Genomic DNA, 22450 nt, shown 5'->3' on the forward strand with positions numbered 1-22450 from the left:
TGTCCTGCTTCTATTTCTCTCTCACACAACCAGGGGCCTGACACCTGAAACTCATCAGAAAAACATCACCTCGTTTCGGGGCTTTAGAGTTTTGTATTTATTATTTTTAAAGTCCACTGGGCATAGATTCAGTTGGGGGGGGGTGGTGATGTGAAAGATTAACCCATTTCCTGAACACACAGGGAAGAGCTCATGACCATTCAAGCAGTTCCCTCTCTCCCTAGTAATAACTTTTTTTAAAAAAATATCATTTAGTCCTAAAATAACCATAAGCAACAAACATCAAACATTGGCATGGCAACGTCCACACATCATGCCCTAGTGCTACCCACAGGCAGATCTGTTCGTCTCTGGTCCCCATACAGGCGGGTCCTCCGGGTCCCTCTCGCTTTCGTCCGGTCCAGCAAGGCTTCCCCCCGAGTTTTGCTGTAAAATCCGCCACTTTCGTTGGCCCGGGCAAAAGCAAGGCGCCTCGGTCCCCAGGGCAGTTTCTCCCAACTCCCAGCAAACATTTCCTGAGCGCTTCCAGCGGGCCCCCCGCGCGCACCTGGCCGGGCCCCTCGCCCCCTCCCCGCACTTTACCAAGCCCCAGACAGGGGCCCACCTGCCTCCCGTCGCCTGTCCCACGGCCGGGTCGCCCAGCCAACTCCTGCCCGGAGGCTGCACTCCCCCGGGTCCCGAGCCCCCATCAATCCGGGGGCCGACCCCGAAGGTCAGGGGACGCCAAAAGGGGCCCCCAGACAGGCTGACCCCGCGACGCCCCCCAGAGGCCGGGTCCCGCGCGCCTGTCAGCGCCCCCGGAAGGGGTCAGACAGGGGGGCTGAGCTCGCCGGGTGCCCTGTCCGCTCCTGACACCCTCGCCCCCCACCGCACTCACCTGGCGGGCTCCAGCCGAGGGGCCGGGCGAGGGGCTCCGGGGTCGCGCGAGGAGGCCGCCGGGCCGCCCGCCGCGGCCCCCAACCTCCCTCCCGCTCCCGCTCCCAATCCCGCTCCCGCTCCGGCTCCCGCTCCCTCTCCCGCTCCGGCCGGCGCGCGCCCCGGGCCCGACGCGCGCCCGGAGCGCCGGGGGGAGGGGGCGCGCGGACGCGCGAGTGCCGGGGGAGGGGGCGCGGCGAGAGCAGCGGCTCGGCGGCGTCGGCGGAGAGAAAACAGCCTCGTTCGCGTCCGTCATGGCGCGCAGCGGCTGCGGCGGCTCCCTCCGGCTTCCCGGCTCCCTCGCCTTTAGTTTGACCTTTCCCTCCAGTGTGTCTCAGGGAGAGCGGCGATGCGCGCGCGTGTGCATGTCTCTCTGTGTGTGTGCGCGCGCGCGCGCGGGGAAGGGGCCGGGTTCGCTCCCCGACGCCTGACGTCACTGCTATGGCAACGGAAGCCCCGCCCCTTGCCGCCTGTTTCCTGCCCCGCCCTCTGTGCACGTTCCGGGGCCTCACGTGCTCACTCACACGCACGCACGCACGCACGCTCGGAGCGCGCGCGCCCAGAGCGTTGACGGGGGCGAGTTGGGAGGTCATCTGGGCCTCCTGGTAGCCTCCCTGAGTTCAACCAATCCAGTGAGGAGAAGCCGTGGGCGGGGCGGCCTCGGCTGCCAGAGCGGCGTGAAAAATTTCCCAAGGCAGAGCGAAAACCTTTCCTGAGCGACTGAGCATGCCCGGTGGTGAAAGGTGAGAATTGCCTGAAAGTTTAGGTGGGTGGAGGGGGAGGAGGTCCGGTAGAAGGGGAAGGGAACTCCGGGACCCAGTAGAGGGGTGTTTAACTGGTATCGAACTGGGACTGCGTGGTGTGAGAGTCAGGCAACCCCGGTTTGCAATCCGGCCCGGCCGCTGTTGCTGTGTGACCTTGGACGTGTTACTTAACCACTCTGAACTGAATGTCTTGAGTAAAATAGGGTTACTAAAATCTACCATTGTGGTTGTGAGAAGTAAAAGCGTGGAAAACGCCTCACCCGGCAAATTGTAGAGCCCAAACACTTAGTTATTAGTGTGGAGTCCACAGCCTCCTTATTTTACGAATGGGGACACAGGACTCAGGGAGATTAAGTGACCTGTTCAATGTCAGGTAGTGGCAGAGACCCAGGCTTCAAGTTCAGTACTCTTTCCTACATGGCCTTCCCTCAGGGAGAGGGGAAAAAAAACACACTACAGAAAAACATGTAAAGATCCTTTGCTCTCTGTGGATCGCTTTTTAATCCACACCAATTCTCTTCCCATGCCCCCGAAAGTTTTGAGCTCTGGACGTAAGGGCTGGACAGCCTTGGTGCAATTTTTGGAGGGCAGCTATTTGGCTCTCGATTTGTCCCTGAACAAGCAACAGAATGGTGCTTTCCTCAGTTCCCTTGGGGAGCCTAAATTTCTTCTAAAGTTTTGGTTAAAGTGTAAACACAGTAGCAAGGAGCTCCAGTTCCTCCACAATTTCTAGCTACCTGAGGAAAGATTAACTCAGTTAACCAATGTTTACCCAGCATCCACTGAGTAAGTAAGAATGCTTCTCCAGCCCACAAAAGGCCTGTGACCTCAGGTCTGTGCAGGTACCTTATGATTCAGACGCACTGGTGACCTCATCGTTCCTTGTGCTTCTAGTCCTTTCTCTGACTTAGTTCTTAATCACTTACTGTCTCATGGTATTTCTTGAATGATATAGAACTATTTAACTCTAGATGTGCTGTTAACTTTTTAAAAGTATTTGTCTCCTTTCCTGTCTTATACACCCCCCGTCCCCAAAATACCTAAATCTGGTCTTGGTAAAGGACATCACCAGCTCCTCAAACATGCCCTTATATTCCCCACTTTCTCTCCAGAAATTAATTCACTTGAGCCTTTCAAATTCCACCTAAAACGTACTTGCTTCCAAAAGGTCTTGCTGGATCTATTCAGAATGAATTAGTCCCTTTTCCTGAGCACTTGGTACATTCCTTGCTTCGGACATTGTTTCTAGTAGACTTTGTTTCTGTGATTTGTGCACAGGTCACCTAGAGAAAACTTCTCTGAACATCCATGTATGGGTTGGCTGTTCCTGTTCCTTGCTCTCATAGCATCTTATGGTCTAATATATTGCTTCTTACCCGTTCCTTTACAGTTTGATTTATTTACCTTCTCCATCAGATGTAAAACCCTCTAATGGCAGGAAACATGTTTAGGTCCACTTTGCATTTCCAGCATTAACCTCAGTACCACAGCTATAGAACGACTAGGTATTGAATGGCTGAATGGGCTCCTTGCCTACTGCATAAAGTTCTTAGGGGCAGACTTTACTTTGTATTTATATCTCAGAACCAAAGATTTTCTGGGAAGTTATAAATCTTGGACTACTCTAAAAGGCACTAGAAATTACATGGTCACACTCATGCAATGAAGGAAGGCTTTGACAGTAGCATAAAATACTGAGCAGAGCAAGAAGTAGGAAATCCAGGGAAAAAGAGGTGATTTCTTAACTGCTGCTGTGGACCTAGAATGAGAGATTTTCAAATGTTGTTAAGGATATCAAGCAGATTCCTCCAAGGTGTGTCAGTGATGTTCCTCCCAGAAAAGGGGAACAGTTATGCCAAGAGGAGTCTTGGAAAAGAGATCAAGCAGTGTTTGCTTACTCTGAACTGGTAGCATTTGTTCCTTTGCCTAACTGGGCACGAGAATCTAAAGCCTGGTGCTATCCCTGTGTGTAATATTGTTCTCCCTCTGCTATGCTATTTAACTACCTATGTGTGTGTGTGTGAGTGTGTGTGTGTGTGTGTAGATGTGTGTAAATCCTTACCAAATCTAGTCCTCTTATTCCTCATCATGTGAATGGCACTGCCAAACACCCAATAGCAGGAGTCATTCTCAGTTTATCCCCATCTCTGTCTGTCAGTCTCTGAGTCCCATAACGTCTTCCTCTTAAATGGCGGTGGTAGCCATGAACTGCCCTCAGGCTTCATGTGAGCCCTCATATCTCTCATCTGGACAAAACCCTCCTACTTGGTCATTTCACTCCATCTTGGCAGGTCCAGCCCAACTTTCACCACATCCCAGACTCCAGAGGGACGTTTCTGAAAGCCAGAGAATTGACCATGTCCTCAAACAGCTTAAAAATCTTCCCTGGCCCCTCCATGCCTCCTCAGGAAAAAAGATCACACTTCAGTGGGTTTTTTATGCTTCATCCTCAACCAATTTCTTCAGCCACGTCTCCCACTACTTTTGCAAGAACTCTTCTGCTCCGTGGGTGTTGAAAACTTGCAGCTTCTCATACATACCATGTTCTCTGTGCACAGGTTCACCTACCTGCGATTCTCTGCCCAGGCCCTCTCTACCAGGTTAATTGCATCTGTGCTTTCTAGGTCTATGAGGACAGTCATGCTTCATCCCTCTGGCATAGCTCTTCTTATTCTGTGTTGTGAATATACTCTATGTGCTCACATGTCTTATCTTCACTAGAATGTGAGCTACTTGAGGGCAGGGGTCTTGGCATATTTTATACCTGTATGGAACTCTAACACCTACCAGGATGCCTGGCACAAGATAGATACTCAATAATTGTTTATTGAATAAATGAATGGATTATGAGCTCCATGAAGGAAAAAAAAGTATTACATTTCTTTGATTCTTCACAAAGCCAGGCCCAGTATCACGGAAGTAATAAGTAGGTACTTAAAGTAACAACAAATGAATGAAAGGGTAGTAATGAGATATTAAAAACCTACCATGCACCCCCTCACCTTCCGAGATGGCCCACACTCTGTCTGTGGAGTGTGTATCTCCCCGAATAAAACTTCTTTCAACAAACAAAACAACCTACCATGTATCAGGGACTAAACTTAATACTTTCCATTCATTGGCTCAGTTAATCCCCCAGCAACCCTATACAGGAGACATTGGTATCTACATTCTGCAGATAAGGAAATCAAAGCTTAAGGAGGGGACACGACTTGGCCAAGGTCACACTGTTAGTTGTTGGCCAAGCCAGGATTTGATTTCAAGTTCACCTAACTTGGAAATGGACTATTACGGAAGGTATTCTGCTGCTGCTGCTGTTGTGATGGTGGTAGTACTGCTGGTGAGGATGACTTGGACATCTATTTTGTCATGACTGATAAGAAGCTCCTGCTTCTTATCAGAGAGATCAGTGCTCCCTGTGCTCCAACGGGAAGAAATGTGATGCCTTACCTGCAGTCAGTATGTACAAGTCAAGCTAAATGGAGGGGTCATATTTTTTCTTTTTCTTTGTTTTTTCCAGAATTATTTTTCTGTAACTGAAATACAGATTACTTAGTTTGAGGATACAGATGTTGCACATGTAAGGATAAAATGTGTAAAATTGGTCTTTGGGATAGGAAGGACCCAGCTGAGGCCGTTTTGGAGGCTAGAAAATGAAAACTTTTTTGGGTTAGTAACATGGTCAGTTCATGAAGAGCTAAGGTGAATCTTAGTATTTAAAAGGCAATCCTTAAAAAGTTGGGTTAGGAAAAAAGACACTGGGTAAGTACCTCATTAGGAAGAGGCGGAGAACATTTGGTTCCTGTCTGGAGAGAGTCTCTTGCTCCAGGCTTACAGTACCAAGAGGCCCCTGGAGTTGGAGTGGGGCTCCCACAGAGTTACAAGCACACCCTTGACTGAAGGGCACGCTCCCCTCTCTGGGAAGGTCAACATCTTTGACCAGAACATAGACTTGTAGGGGGAGGTGGTGAATGAGGAAGAAGCGGGGAAGGGAGAACCCACATCCACCCGGTTAGCCGACCAGCTCAATCAGTCCTGGTGATGAGCTAGGGAAACCAGCTGTTCTACCCTCATAGCCTGTTCAGACTGATACATTGAGATTAGCGGCTATGTGGATGCTGTACACTGCACAACCCTAGGGGGAGCTATTTACATGGGTGTCTATATGAATGACATCCTCTGTACAGTACTCAACGTGTAGCCGTCCTGACTGTAATATATTCAAGGCACATCTGTGTCTACTTTGGCAATTTAAATGATCCTGATTAAACCTTTGATAATACAAATAAATAAATATTTATTGACTGCCTACCAGTTATCATCTCAGAAATTTAAATGACGTTTATTGTACAAAGTTATTTCTAACGATTTGTGCATATTTCAAAGTGCTTATTAGACTAATAGCATTACCATTCATTTATTAATTCTAATAAAAAACAATTGAGCAGCTAAGTTCCAGGCATGATTCAAAAGGCTGGATTCAACAAACGTGTTGAACACTAACTACAAATCTTACAAAAACTATTAACTGATTCCTTCAAAATAAAAGCTTATGCATTTTTGCAATTTGTTTATGCCACTTTACATATGAAGGTAGTCTCCAAAGCCTCTTTGTTTCATAGACCCTCATCTACTAAAACCTGGTTCTTGCATTTCCAACAATCCAATACGCTAGGATGCCCCAGTGAATATAAAGCTTTTACATACTTTTTTTTTTTTCCCCTCCTAGCTCTATCAAGCGAAGGGCCAGAAAGTTAAGTTGGCTGCTTTAAAGGTTTCCTGGAAGCACTAGGGAAACCATTTTTCATAGAGTAAGTGTGTGGCTGCCTTGTCCAGGAAAGAGAGTGTAATCAGTCTTGGATCCCTGGATCACTCTGTGGAAGAATGCTAATCTCCACCTAGAAACATTTCATTTGGATTGTTAGACGAGCAAGAAATAAATGAAAATTGGGGGGTTTGTTTGTTTTAGCAGCAAGCTCTACTCAACACCTTCACTGGAAAAGGAGACAATATGGCCATGTTTGTACCCCAAATTTGCTGAGCTGCTCATACAAGTAACATTACATTCTTAACTTTGGAACCCAATTAAGGATGGCTCTGCCTCCAGTCTTTATTAAATTGCTTCCAAGTGTTTGGATGGTCTAACTATGTGTGACTATCACTACTGGAAAATTATTATGCGCAGTTCCAAAAGCTGACGATTAGCTTAAAAAAGCCACTCAGGAGGAACAAACACACACATACATACATAGAGTCACACACACGCACGAACACAGTAGTAGGCAGACTTTCAGGTAACTTTTACCATTTAAGTCAAGAGGCTTAAAGAAATCTGAAATAATATCCAGAATATTCACAACAACTCAGGAAGAAGGAATGAGGTGACCCCAGGAAGGGAGCGGGCTGTGCTTTTAATGAATCATCATCACAGTCTCTCTGTGCTGTTTGTCCTATGACCTCAGGTGGCATGCAGCATCATGCCAGGCATGTGTTTGAGTGGCCCTCCAGCTCCTCCAGAATTACTGTAAAGTTAGAGGTAGGATTTGCTCCTGGTATTTTATGTGAGTGTCGGTATGAAAGGCTGCAGCATGGGTGAGTGAGCAGTTTATTCTCCCTGAAGAAGGGGCTCAGGATCCACCCCCTGCAGGCCACAATTTTGCCACGGGGCAGACCGTTCAGGCTTTCTGTTGGACTGGCAATTTGAGCCAAGCTAGGGGCCAAAAGCCATAATGGGCTAAACACTAGGGAGGTGAGTTCTGTTAAATTCCAATAACATCCACACTTCCAGGGAAGCTGCAAAAGTCATTCCTGTCAGATGTCCTCAAAATCAACAGCCAAATTACTCCTGCTAAATGCTCTGAGCTCCCTAGTAAAGCCCTGTACTGTTTTAAATAGTAACTCAAACCCTCTAGTCCCATGCCTCAGTAATAATTATGAAAATTCTCATCAGTATCCTCCTTAATGCATGGTAATGACTATTTAATTGATTGACTACCACGTGCAAGGTACTCTTTCAGGTGCTTTATGTGTGCCGGATGCTTAAGTCTCATGACAGCCTTGCAAGGTTATAAGGAATAGCAAGAAATAAGAGTTGTTATCCCATCTTATAGATGGGGCAAGAGAAATTCAGGGCACGTAAGCAACTTGCTCAATGTCACCCCAGTGGTGATATCAATGTAGTTAAAGTATATTCTTCGAAAAAAAAAAAAAGACTTCTGTATGTAAGAGCTGATTCCAAGCTCAGGGACATTTTAAACAAATTTTTACTAGAAAAAAGTTACTATGGTAAACATTAAGCATAGAGAGGTGTCCTCGTCAAGCAACTCCTATCATGAATAATTTGGAATTAAGGGGTTTTGAATGATCTCTATCTTATTTTCCTTGGAGCAGAGCCAAATTCTTAATAAGAGTTTCTGCAAAAGAGGAACCTGGGGCTGAATCTTATTTATAGAGGCAAAAGATTTTTTAAATTTCAGTCTCACATTCTTACTCTCCACTTGAATTTGCCAATTAACACAGGAATAGCTAATGATGTGAAGACTAAGTGTTAGTTGTCTGGGTCCTAGTCCTCCTTACTGCAAATCCTTAGTGTAGGTTTAAGGCAGGGTTATGCTGAGTCGTATAATTGCTCTAGTCCACAGCAAGATTTCATAGTCATACTGTGGAACAAGTATAGCTAACTTACATTTAGTATGGTAATCTCTCAGGATCCCAGGGGATTGGTCCAGGCCTTCCACAGACACCAAAATCCATGAATACTCCAGTCCCTTATATAAAATGGCATATCATTTGCATTTGACCTACACACATTCTCCCACATACTTTAAATCATCTCTAGATTACTTATAATATCTAATACAATGTAAATGCTATGTAAATAGTTGCAAATACAATGTAAACACTATGTAAATAGTGTCCTGCATGGCAGATTCAACTTTAGCCTTTTGGAACTTTCTGGATTTTTTTTTTTTCAAAATATTTTCAACCTGTGGTTGGTTTAATTCACGGATTCGGAACCTGTGGATACGGAGGTCTGGAGGCCCAACTGTAACTGATTTAATTAAAGTGGGGGTAGATTCATTGCTGTGCTGTAGCCTGCTGGTACTTGTTGACAAAGCTGACTGCATACAATGCTTCCTCATTCTGCATTTAGTGAGGTCTCAGTGGTATTTTGAAATCAGCCTTTGTGGGAGTATTTACCCCATGTAAATTGGCAAATGCTACAAATCAGGACTTTTATTCCCCAAGAGGCAGTTAAACGTTTACCAGCACGCTACTGACTAGACTGTATTATTTGCTCAAAAATATCTGTTGTCTTCCCTGTGGGTCTGTATACTGCCTTTCCCTGTGAGAGGACAATATTTTTCACCTACTGCAGTCAGGCTTGACTACATGACTTGCTTTGGTCAATGGAATGTGACCGGAAGTACGTGTGCCATGTCTAAGCAGAGGAGAGTGTGCCCATTTTGTTTTTCCTCTGCCACAAGCTGGCACGTCCCACATAGTGTCTGTGCCTACAATCTGAGTCCTAGAATAAAGAGGATGTGGAGCAAAATCACAGCCAACCTGTAGAGGACATAGACGTAAGCAAGGGATACAGCTTTCCCGTTATAAAGATATGGGTCTTGTTGTTACTCTGGCATTACTGAGGCTGAGCTGATTGATACAGCAATTGGGACTTATAATTGAGGCTGCCAGAGTGGAAAACCTAAGTCGTGGGGCATTAACTCTGGGGCTTGGGAGTGGGAAGCAAAAAAAGTATGCATTGAAGGATGGAGAAACAGCAACTCATGTTATCTAGTGGCAATACATTTGGTAAAACTCTCACCTGTGCTCACTGGGAGGACAGATATGTACTGAATGACCTTGTGGCTTTAGACAAAGAGGTTATGAAACAGAATGTTACTGGCATGCCTGGGATGCTACGGTCTGCATGGGATGAAATATTATACGAAAAAGTTGAGTTTAGGAAAAAATTGTGCATTGTGGAGAGATTGAAGGGAGTAGAAATTGTCCAGAAATTTGAGGGCTCAGAGGAGAACGTAATTGATTCTGATTTCCATACAAAAGATAACACTGAGGACTTTAAGTGACAAAGGCTGATTAAAATTCAGCCTTGTACCAAGGATCAACAGAAGGTGTGGTCCCTCTATGAAAACCTCTGAACTGATGAAGGTGGCACCAATTATGGTTCTCCCACTGAAGAAAAATAAACTCAAAATACCTGCAATTAAGTCTAGAGAGAACCATAACTAGAAAAGAATTGGGGATGTGGCCATAGGCACATGACGTTTGATTTTGGAGTCTACTACTTGCAGCTAAGAGCATTCTCCATAATAAACTGCATTACAGGGTTGTTGGCAGGATAAACTGAGACTGTATACATAAAACATTTAGCAAGGTAGACTAGTTCTTTCGACTAACACGGGCCAGAGAGCAGGTAAGAAGTAGCCAAGAAATCTCAGTTAAAAGATTCAATGCTAATAATTTCAGCAAATGAAAATGATCCTGTATTGGGTCTGTGTGGTGGAATGGAAAGAACTTGGGTTATAGAATCATATAGAGTTGAGTTTGAAATCTACCTCTGCCACTTGACAAGCTGAATGGCACTGAGCAAATTGCACACAAAAAAATTCTGGGCCGTGGTTCTCTCATCGATAAAATGGGGATAATATCGTCTCCTTGTAATGATTAACATAACTAAATAATAAAGCATGAGACATCATTCTTGGTGACTAGACATTCAGTATATACTGGACAGGTCTCCTCCAAAAGTACCTGCTACCACCACTACCTCATGCTGGCCCCTCCTGACAGAATATGATTTTACCTGTCAAAGGAAAGCAGGAGGGTTATTGCCCCAAAGCACCTTCTCCTATGATGCCGCTGACGAACAGGAAGGCTGTTGAAGGGCTGGAAAGAGGGGTGTATTGTTTTATACCCAAGGTGCTTTCTAATGAATATTTTATGATTTTCTCAGTATTTATTATTTTGCCAGAATTCAAACAAACAAACTTGATTTGCTTTAGAAAAGAAAAGAGAGAATCACAAAAACTAAGAGCGGAGCTCCTGGGTAATGCAGAGCGCTGATTTGGTGAGCCCATCTCTGACTGCAGGGAGTTATCTATCCCAGTCAGTGTGTAGCATTCCCACTGATGACCTCTGTTGTCTAAGGACGGTCATTTGCCTTCATTGGTACAATAAACTGAATTTAAGTGTATATATTCCAGTATATTCCATGCTTGGGGAATGGCCATGAAAAGAAAGCACAAAGCTTCAGGACTGTTGGCTGCCATCTTGGAGCTATGAGGGGAACCAGCCTTAGAATGAACCCAGATGCTGAGGACAGTAGCACAGAGGAATGGAAACAGCTTGCATCTGTGATGCCATCTTTGAGCTGATAACCATACTGCATCTGGATCCTCATTCAATCTCTGGGTTTACAGTTACAGGAGGTAATGGATTTCCTTATTTTTATGCCAGGCTATCAATGGATAGAAACTGATCAGTAATGAGAGTGGGGCAGCACCAAAGGGTAGAGTACACCGGGGGGGCTGAGGGTCACAGTCCCAAAATCTAGTCACCTGCGTTCCTATCCTGCTTCTGCATTGTGCTAACTGTGTGGCCATTGGAAAATCACTCAGCCTCTCTGTGCTTCAGTTCCTGCATCAGAGAAACAATATGATAATAATAGATCTTATCTCATAGAGTTCCTGAGAGGATACATTTGCACAATTCACACAATACAGTGCCTGGCGCATAGTAAGTTTTAATATAATCTGATGCATTATCATGATTACCTCCAGCTGCGAAGATCATCTGAGCATCTACAGAGTGATGCTGAACTTGGGCCCCAATTCTCTTCCTGTCTGTCCTTGACTGTATCTCCTCATTATGTCGGATTTTGTTCTCATTCCCTCTCTGGATCGTCTTTCCTTCCCTTGTTCCTTTCACTAGCCATAATTGGCATTGATTTATAGCATTATTTGCTGTATTTTTTAAAATTAATTAATTATTTACTTTTGTCTGTGTTGGGTCTTCGTTTCTGTGCGAGGGCTTTCTCCAGTTGCGGCGAGCTGGGGCCACTCTTCATCGCGGTGCGCGGGCCTCTCACTGTTGTGGCCTCTCCCGTTGTGCAGCACAGGCTCCAGATGCGCAGGCTCAGTAGTTGTGGCTCACGGGCTTAGTTGCTCCGCAGCATGTGGGATCTTCCCAGACCAGGGCTCGAACCCGTGTCCCCTGCATTGGCAGGCAGATTCTTAACCACTGCCCCACCAGGGAAGCCCCTGCTGTATTTTAAAATATGTAATTTTACATTTCTTCTTTTTAATTTACGAAGTCAAAGATAGAACATTTTCTATTTCCTTCAATAAAAAAAGAATGTTTAGATTTGCTTTTTTTATATCCCTATTACGTTCATCTTCTTGGCTTTGGTCCAGCGTTCCACTCCGTCAAAATCAGTTTAAAGCTTGACATTGCCCGTTATTGCCTTCACCATCTCTCCTGGCTTTATGTCATCTGCCTTTTAAGCTTTCAGCAAGTCCTTGACAGAACCTGCAATTTAGGACTACTCTATCAGTTATCAGGTTAGGCATATGTGGTGGAAAACTCTAAATCAGTGCCTCTCAAGCTTACTGAGTATGTGAATCACCTGGAGAGCTTGTTGAAACACAGATTCCTGGGCCTCAGAGCAGCTCTGTAGTGGGGACTGAGGATTTGCAGAGAAATAGTGCTGAATAGGGCTGCCCTAAATAGTGGCTTAATCAAGTTAGTGGTTTATTTTCTCTTATGTTAAGGAAATTCATAGGCATGTGGTCCAGGGCTGGTACTATGGTGTCAGAACCTAGGCTTCTTCTGTCTCCTTTCTGCTGTACAGGCACGCGGTTTCCTATTCCAAAATGGTTGCTTGAGCTCCAGCCATTGTGTCCACATTCAAGTCAGTAAGAATGAGGATGTCCCCTCTTTTTAAGGACATGTTCCAAAAGTTGTCCATGGCACTTCCACTTATATCTTCTTGAGAAGCACTTAGTCATATAGTTAAATCACACTAGTGAAATCAGTGGGAGGGTGGGTAACTTTGGGCTCCTGGGCAAGGAAGCTTTGTTTTTGGCCCGCGTATCTTGTAGGCCAGACTCCTGCCTCCATGACCTTCCTTGAGTTCCAAAGGGCTATTCAAACAGTTGCTAATCAAGGGAGGAGCAGCCAAGAGACCACCTGAGGCGAGATTAAAGGGACCAGAGAAGCTCATCAAGATTAGGAGACCAACCACCTGAGACCCTGCATACACCCTCATCTTGTCAGCAACCCCACCCTTGAAGTATTCTTATAAAACTCATCAAATCCTCCTGGGTTGGGACACATAGTTTTTTGAGACAGGAACCTGCTGTGTCCCCCTTTGGCTGGCAAAGCAATAAAGCTATCCTTTTCTACTTCACCCAAAACTCTTCTTTCTGAGATTTGATCCGGCACCCGTGCATAGAGGCTGAGCTTTCAGCATCACTAGTTGCAAAAAAATCTAGGAAATACAGCTTTTATGTTGGGTGCCATGTACCCAGATAAAAATCAGGGTTTTATGACAACATTAGAGGAGAATGCATTTCTGACATTACTGATTTTTCAATGTAGTCACATTCAATCTCTTCCCCCAACTCTCCAGCTAGAGGTTTGTGATCTGAATCCCACTATGTGCTAGGCAGTTAACTTTAAATTCTGAATTTCTAGGTCTGATCATCCTCTTGTTTATCTGTTCAGGCTACTGTAACAAAGCACTATGGACTGGGTGGCTTAAACAACAACATTTGGTTGCAGGTGAGAATCTCATCCTGGCTTGCAGACTGCGAGAGAAAGAGAAAGAGGAGATAGATTGTGCTTTGGTATTTGGTATCTCTTCTTATAAGGACACTAATCCTATCACATCAGGGCCCTACCCTTATGACCTCATTTAACCTTGATTACCTCCTTGTAGGCCCCATCTCCATATATAGGCACTGTGTTGGTGAGCAGTGGTTTAGGGCTTCAGTATATGAATTTTGAGCGTGAAAATTCAGTCCATAGCATCTCCTTATAGGTAAGTATTATTACTTTAATTTTAGAGTTCAGGAAATCGAGTCTCAGAGAGTTTTTTTTTTGTTTTTTTATGTACACAAAACTCCTTAGACCAAAAAGCCTGGTGGCTCTAGCTTGCCTTGAGGAAAGCTGTATTGTCCAAAGGGTACATGGGCCAGTTTCGTTTTCTTTTTTAACATCTTTATTGGGGTATAATTGCTTTAAAATGGTGTGTTAGTTTCTGCTTTATAACAAAGTGAATCAGTTATACATATACATATGTTCCCATATCTCTTCCCTCTTGCTTCTCCCTCCCTCCCACCCTCCCTATCCCACCCCTCCAGGCGGTCACAAAGCACTGAGCTGATCTCCCTGTGCTATGCGGCTGCTTCCCACTAGCTATCTGCCTTACGTTTTGTAGTGTATATATGTCCATGCCTCTCTCTCGCTTTGTCACAGCTCACCCTTACCCCACCCCATATCCTCAAGTCCGTTCTCTAGTAGGTCTGTGTCTTTATTCCTGTCTTACCCCTAGGTTCTTCATGACATTTTTTTTTTTAATTTTATTATTTATTTATTTACTTTTGGCTGTGTTGGGTCTTCGTTTCTGTGCGAGGACTTTCTCTAGTTGTGACAAGCGGGGGCCACTCTTCATCGCAGTGCGCGGGCCTCTCACTATCGCGGCCTCTCTTGTTGCAGAGCACAGGCTCCAGACGCGCAGGCTCAGTAGTTGTGGCTCACGGGCCTAGTTGCTCCATGGCATGTGGGATCCTCCCAGACCAGGGCTTGAACCCGTGTCCCCTGCATTAGCAGGCAGATTCTCAACCACTGCGCCACCAGGGAAGCCCTTCATGACATTTTTTTTTCTTAAATTCCATATATATGTGTTAGCATACGGTATTTGTCTTTCTCTTTCTGACTTACTTCACTCTGTATGACAGACTCTAGGTCTATCCACCTCATTACAAATAGCTCAATTTCATTTCTTTTTATGGCTAAGTAATATTCCATTGTATATATGTGCCACATCTTCTTTATCCATTCATCTGATGATGGGCACTTAGGTTGTTTCCATCTCCGGGTTATGGTAAATAGAGCTGCAATGAACATTTTGGTACATGACTCTTTTTGAATTATGATTTTCTCAGGGTATATGCCCAGTAGTGGGATTGCTGGGTCATATGGTAGTTCTATTTGTAGTTTTTTAAGGAACCTCCATACTGTTCTCCATAGTGGCTGTATCAATTTACATTCCCACCAACAGTGCAAGAGGGTTCCCTTTTCTTCACACCCTCTCCAGCATTTATTGTTTCTAGATTTTTTGATGATGACCATTCTGACGGTATGAGATGATATCTCATTGTAGTTTTGATTTGCATTTCTCTAATGATTAATGATGTTGAGCATTCTTTCATGTGTTTGTTGTCAGTCTGTATATCTTCTTTGGATAAGTGTCTATTTAGGTCTTCTGCCCATTTTTGGATTGGGTTGTTTGTTTTTTTGTTATTGAGCTGTATGAGCTGCTTGTAAATTTTGGAAATTAATCCTTTGTCAGTTGCTTCATTTGCAAATATTTTCTCCCATTCTGGGGGTTGTCTTTTGGTCTTGTTTATTGTTTCCTTTGCTGTGCAAAAGCTTTGAAGTTTCATTAGGTCCCATTTGTTTATTTTTGTTTTTATTTCCATTTCTCTAGGAGGTGGGTCAAAAAGGATCTTGCTGTGATTTATGTCATAAAGTGTTCTGCCTATGTTTTCCTCTAAGAGTTTGATAGTTTCTGGCCTTACATTTAGGTCTTTAATCCATTTTGAGCTTACTTTTGTTTATGTTGTTAGGGAGTAATCTAATCTCATACTTTTACATGTACCTGTCCAGTTTTCCCAGCACCACTTATTGAAGAGGCTGTCCTTTCTCCACTGTACATTCCTGCCTCCTTTATCAAAGATAAGGTGACCATATGTGCGTGGGTTTATCTCTGGGCTTTCTATCCTGTTCCATTGATCTACCTTTCTGTTTTTGTGCCAGTACCATACTGTCTTGATTACTGTAGCTTTGTAGTATAGTCTGAAGTCAGGGAGCCTGATTCCTCCAGCTCCGTTTTTCGTTCTCAAGATTGCTTTGGCTATTCGGGGTCTTTTGTGTTTCCATACAAATTGTGAAATTTTTTGTTCTAGTTCTGTGAAAAATGCCGGTGGTAGTTTGATAGGGATTGCATTGAATCTGTAGATTGCTTTGGGTTCAGAGAGTTTTTGTGTTTTTTTTTTTTAAAGACTTTTTTTATTGATGTGGACCATTTTTAAATTCTTTATTGAATTTGTTACAATGTTGCTTTTTTTTTTTGCGGTACGCAAAAACAACATTGTAACAAATTCAATAAAGACTTTAAAAATGGTCCACGTCAAAAAAGTCTTAAAAAATAAAAGATTCAAATGAATTCTGTCAAAGTTCAGGATCCTTCTAATGCATCATTCTGCATCACAGGAATAATGCATTTGTTTGCAGGATGAGCCTTGAATCAGCCATATTGTTGCATAATATGCAACCACAAAAGAATCTCAGGGATAGGCATCCATTTCCCTCCTGTGTCTGTGCATCATCTGGGGACTGGCTGATCTAGGCTGGGAACGACTGGGTGCCTCTAAGCTGGGGCAAGGTCTGCCCCCACAAGTCTCTCATCTTCCTTGGACCCGTGAGCTTGTGAGGGTCTCATGACCCACCCCTCAAGCACATTCCCACCCCTGCTTGCAGTAGGTCTGCTTCTATTCGAAGGCCAAAGAAAGTCATGTGCGGAAGACCAAGGTATGCAGTACGCTTGTCCCAGGAGGGAGTAAATATTTTGGAATGTATTCTAATCTCCCCCAAGCCTGTAGGCATATGCATTGAAGTGGAAAGAGAGCCAGACTGAAAATCAGGAGTCCTGAGCTCTGGGTCCAGATCTGCCGTTAATGGCTTGTGTGACCTTGGACACATTATTAATCCTTTCCGGATCTGGAAGGCCTATTCAGACTTTGGCCTTATGAAGCTATGGCTTGAAAAAACAAATCACTGCCTCTCAAGCTCCTAATCTCCTCTCAGTGTAGTTTAGTCTCTTATTCTGAGCTAAAATACACACAGCTCTAGAGCCCCTTCTCAACTGCTGGGCGAATGGTCATGACTCTGTTAATGATCAAACTGGAGCACCATGCAGCAATCCTGCTGGTCACATGAAAGCTCGGGAAGACATGAAGCCACTGGGAAAAGCCACTGATGCCATGACCTTCTGCTCCCAGGGCCCGAGTGCAGGCCAAGCCTCTGCTCAGACAGGTGAGCTTTAAGTTTGGTGATTTATGATAACGCCTCTGAGCGCGTGGGTAAACATGCCATGGTTTATTTTGCGGAATTAATGAAGTCTGATTAATCTTTCAGTCCCCAGCAGATTCTGTTCTGAGAAATGAAGCGAGACTGTCAGGCTTTTGTGTGAATTACGGAGGGAAGATTCACGACACGGGAGTCATCTGGCGTCCTCACAACGTGATCTTTTTTTTTTTTTTGCGGTACGCGGGCCTCTCACTGTTGTGGCCTCTCCCGTTGCGGAGCACAGGCTCCGGACGCGCAGGCTCAGCGGCCATGGCTCACGGGCCCAGCTGCTCCACGGCATGTGGGATCTTCCTGGACCGGGGCACGAACCCACGTCCCCTGCATCGGCAGGCGGACTCTCAACCACTGCGCCACCAGGGAAGCCCCCACAACGTGATGTTTTAAATCTCGAGCATCTCTGGGTGGAGGCTTTGCCATCGTTAGACGGGATGACTGCTGACTAGGGAGAGCGCCTTCTAAGAACACATGTGATACAGTAATAGCTGCTACAGTTAATTGAGCTATTACCACATGTCAGGCCCCTGCTTGATCCTTCGCACACATGGTCCCAATTATTGGAAAGAGCACCCACTTTTTTTTTTTTTTTTTTTTGTGAATGCACCACACATGTGAGATCTTAGTTCCCTGACCAGGGATCGAACCCGCGCCCCCTGCACTGGAAGCTCAGAGTCTTAACTACTGGACCACCAGGGAAGTCCCAAGAGCACCCACTTTGACTTGGATACATATTAGCTCAAATCCTGGTCTCATAATTTACAAGCTGGGTGACCTTCAATGTGTAACATGGGCACGGTTTTTGCCCCTCACCCTATCTTTCATCCACAACTTCTCTGCCTACCGACGTTCTATAGCATGGATCATTCCAGCATGTTGACATCTCACACTTTGGTAGGAGAGATAAATATGTAAACAGCAAACTATATTGAAAATAAAACTCATGAACCCTTGGGTGGCTCCATGCTGCAGCTGGAAAACTCAATTTATCTACAACACTGGGGCTAAATCTCTCTTAAAAAGAATTGGAGGGGGCTTCCCTGGTGGCACAGTGGTTGAGAGTCCGCCTGCCGATGCAGGGGACGCTGGTTCGTGCCCCGGTCCAGGAGGATCCCACATGCTGCGGAGCAGCTGGGCCCGTGAGCCATGGCCGCTGAGCCTGCGCGTCCGGAGCCTGTGCTCCGCAATGGGAGAGGCCTCAACAGTGAGAGGCCCGTGTACCGCAAAAAAAAAAAAAAAAAAAAGAATTGGAGGTTATAAAGACTTGTCTCAAAATTTGTGGTTGCTATTACTGGAATACACAAATGAGGTGAAGGAGTTTATAATGTAATGGAAAGGGCACTGGGATAACAATCAGGAGAGGTGAATTTGAGTCCTGATTCTGTTGATCAAAATGTGTGATTTGGGGCAAGGTCATTTTTTGAGTCTTGGTTTCCTCACCTTTAAAGTGGGGAATGTTAACGCCTATCCTGCGTTCTGCACAGACTTCTTGCCGAGACCCTAGCAGATAAAAGCTGTCAATGAGGATTTCCCTGGTGGCACAGTGGTTAAGAATCCTCCTGCCAATGTAGGCAGGGGACACGGGTTTGAGCCCTGGTCTGGGAAGATCCCACATGCCTTGGAGCAAGTAAATTCGTGCGCCACAGCTACTGAGCCTGCACTCTAGAGCCCGCGAGCCACAACTACTGAGCCTGTGTGTCACAACTACTGAATTCCGAGCACCTAGAGCCCGTGCTCTGCAACAAGAGAAGCCACCACGGTGAGAAGCCCGCACACTGTGACGAAGAGTAGCCACAGCTCATCATAACTAGAGAAAGCCCTCATGCAGCAATGAAGACCCAATGCAGCCAAAAAAAAAAAAAAAAAAAAAAGCTGTCTCTGATTAGCAACTCCATTTTACAGTTTTATAGATGGAGAAACTGGGGACAAAAATATAATGTGTAGGACAGAAGAAAGACAGGTCTCCTAGTATTTCTCCAACCTCATCTTGTACCACTGTTCTCCCCACTTACTCTGTTCTAATGATGTTGGCATTTGGTCCTTTCCTTGAATAAACCAAACTCATTCCCACCTCACGGCCTTTGCCCTTGCTGTTTCCTCTCCCTAGAGTGTTCACCTCCTAGATCTTCATGTTCTTCAAGAAAGGTTTGGCCCCCTGTCCTTCAGGTCTCAGCTCAGACATCACTTGCTCAGAGAGGCATTCCACAGACACCCCTCAAAGGTGTTCTCTCTCCCAGGCTCCCTTTAGCACATCATCCTGCTGTATTTTCACATAGTATTTATCACTTCCTGAGATTATCTTATTTACTTGTTGGCTTATTAATTGTCTCCCACCACTCTTTCTGCTTGAGAAGAGAGACCCTGCTCATTTTCTGCTGTGTCTCCAGTGCCAAGAACAGGATTTGGCATGTAGTGGACACACAATCTTTTTTTTTAATGAATGAATTAGCATGTATAGATTTAGCTTATTCTTTTTAACGGCTTTATTACATTCTGTATGGATGTACCATAACTTACTTAACCAGGCCTTTAGAGATGGATACTCCATTTGTTTTCACTCTTTCTTTTCTGCTCTTGTTTATTTTTATTAATTTTTTTTTTGCTATAAAAAACAAATGAGTATAATCTGCGCGTACCTTGTAGGGTTAGCTTTAGGTTTAGGAATGCAAAGGGTGTGTGCATTCACTAACTGTGAGATATACTGACAAATTTCCCTATATAATGTTTCCATCAGCTCATGTCCCCATCAACTGTGTATGATGACACCAGAGCGGAGTTCCCTCCGAGTCCCTGCCAATAACACATTCTTTATTTATTTTTGGCTGCACTCCATGGCTTGTGGGATCTTGGTTCCCCAACCAAAGATTGAACCTGGGCCATGGCAGTGAAAGCACTGAGTCCTAACCACTGGACCACCAGGGAATTCCACAATAACACATTCTCACTGAGAAGATGTTATTGCCTCCCCCATGCCCTCCGAAGTGCTCCGTCTTCTTTACGCGTTACCTGAGGAGAGGCTCTGTGCACTGCAGCTCTCCTCTGTTTCTGTGTCATCTGAATGCTCTAGGCATGTTTTCCGCCTCTTTATTTGCATTCTACAGGCTGCTATGGCAAAAGGGATATTTTAAATGCATTAGTGTCTGTAGCGATTATTTATTGTGCAGCAATATTCACTCCCTTCCCTCTACCCCCACGAGAGGAAAGTACTGTCTCTACTCCCTGACTTTGACCTTGCCACGTGATTAGCTTTGGCAAATAGGATGTTAACAGATGTGTTGTGAACAGAAGCTTGAACTATGCTTAGGTGGTTGGGCTTACTAGTGCTCCTGCCTTTTACCATGAGAATAACGTGCCTTAGGAAGTGCCTACACCAAGGAGGATGAAGAACACGGGGAGCACACCTGGACTCAACTTGCACTTGGGGCTAAACCTGAAGAAGCTCTGCCTAGATCAACAGAACTCCAAATGCCTGTAGATGTGTAAGCGTACTGTCATATGATGCAGAGATTTTTGTTCATATTTGTTACACAGCAAAAACGGACTGGTACAAAGCTCAGGTTGAACATGGAGCTCCCAATTTGCAGCACCTTGGCACTTCCTATGTCAAATATTAAACGTCTCCTAGGACAGTGGTAGCAGAGGAATATTTAAACTACTCATATTCACTTTGTGTGGGTTTCATTGGTCCTTGAAGAAAACAAAGGGCTAAGTGAGTCCTAGGTGAGGTGAGAAAGCAATACCACTGCTGGAACAGTATGAGCAAAGTTGTAGAGGAAGGAATGTGAAAGATCTGCTCTAGGACTAGTGAGCAGCCTAGATTTTAGATCGCTTGTTGAAGAGTGTTGGGAGAAGGCAGTACTCAGAGTATTTGGGTTAGAAACTAAGAAACTGAGGAAGTTAGAATTAGCTTTTACTCTTTAGCTACTGGCTTGAGCAGAGAAATGCAAGCTACAGAGCACCCTGGATGCTAATTGTACATCAATTATAGACAGTAAGTCACTGACATTCAGAGGTCAGCTATATAATGCAGATGGGTAAGGGCCTAAGAATAGATGCCTGTGCCAAGTAGAAAAGGCTGGCAGGCAACTTCATTTATAATTTCATTGTTTCCATTTAGAATATCATTATTAATTAAGCTGTGTCTAACATACTGCCAGCCCACGTTTTTGCTCCTAAAATACGGTGTGAATGTGGGTTTGCGTTTACAGAAAACAGACATCAATTTTCATACTCAGAAGTCCTCTTGAACGTGGCCTCATACTTATCTGATTTTTAGTAGGGTACAATTTAAAACAATTATTCTGTGAGTAGTTTTTGGTATTTAATCAAGTCAGTTATGCTAACATTCGCTCACTAATTTTAAATATTTAGCATCATGAGAAGTCCTATAGAAGGGCGTTTGAATTCCACATCCATCACTTACTGGTTGTGTGATGTTGAGCAGGTTACTTGATGAGACTCAGTTCTTTTCAACTAAAAAACAGGGTGAATAAAATCCATCACATAGCGTTACTGTAATTCTTAAATGAGTTAATACATATAGAGCACATAGCACTGTCCCTGGTCCAAGACAGGGCTCAATAAATTCCATCATTCAGTTAAATATTTATTGAGAAGAAGAGGCAACTGTGAGGCAGGTGCTGTGCTGGGCATAGCAGAGGAAATGGGCTCCTTACCCTCGAAAATCTCAAGACCAGGAAGAAGCAAGTCAGGATTGGCTAAACGAAGTGAGAAGTGAAATGAGGGCTATGTCCTCAGTGCGGTGGACCCCTGCCTTTCTGTCTGCGTATCTCAGTAGCAGTCATGCTCCAATCACAAAGCCACCTCTTTGGCTGCCGTGTTCTTACAAACTCTGCTAGAGTGACTGATCCAAGGGGGGGCACCTGACCCTAACTGGGTCCATCAGTCCTTCTCTGGGATTCCATACTTATTCTGGATGGCAAGTGGACTTACTCCAGGCTGTAGACCACATTTTTTTTAATTTGATTTTTTTTGGTTGACAGGAGTCTCCCATACCCATCTTGAAAGCAGAGAGGACCCTTTCCCTTGCTGTCTCATCTGTGTTTCTCCTTGAGGGGGTGATGTGAGTTTGTTGGTCAGAGTCTGAAACACGGATTAGGCTGGGCCCATCGCTGGGGGGTTCACGGTGTGTTGAAGGTGGTAGACTGGTTTTCACGTCTCTCTTTCTGACTTCCTTTTATCCCCCAGGGGCTGGTTAGATAAACTGAGCCCTGCCTAAGGGCATTCTTCTGTCTCTTGTCCTCTTGTTTCCTCCATGGTCAACATTGTGTAGTGGACCTTTCTGCAGTGATAGGCATGTTGTACATCCACACTGTCCAATGTGGCAGCCATTTGTGCCTGGCTATTTTTTGTTTATT

At 44.8% G+C, this 22450-nt stretch overlaps 1 long non-coding RNA gene across 2 annotated transcripts in view; it reads left to right on the forward strand.

Annotated features, from left to right (window-relative positions):
- The first annotated feature begins 1517 nt into the window (after nucleotides 1-1517).
- LOC109549446 (uncharacterized) overlaps nucleotides 1518-22450 on the forward strand; it is a 282692-nt gene continuing 261759 nt past the window's right edge. Inside the window, exon 1 of one of the 2 annotated variants that reach the window (XR_004522725.2) lies at nucleotides 1518-1658. This is a non-coding gene — a long non-coding RNA (uncharacterized lncRNA). The remainder of the gene's footprint in view (nucleotides 1659-22450) is intronic. The other variant, XR_004522726.2, reaches the window with a different exon arrangement.

The sequence above is a fragment of the Tursiops truncatus genome, chromosome 17 (genome assembly GCF_011762595.2).
Source record: "Tursiops truncatus isolate mTurTru1 chromosome 17, mTurTru1.mat.Y, whole genome shotgun sequence".
In the NCBI taxonomy this organism is placed as follows: domain Eukaryota; kingdom Metazoa; phylum Chordata; class Mammalia; order Artiodactyla; family Delphinidae; genus Tursiops; species Tursiops truncatus.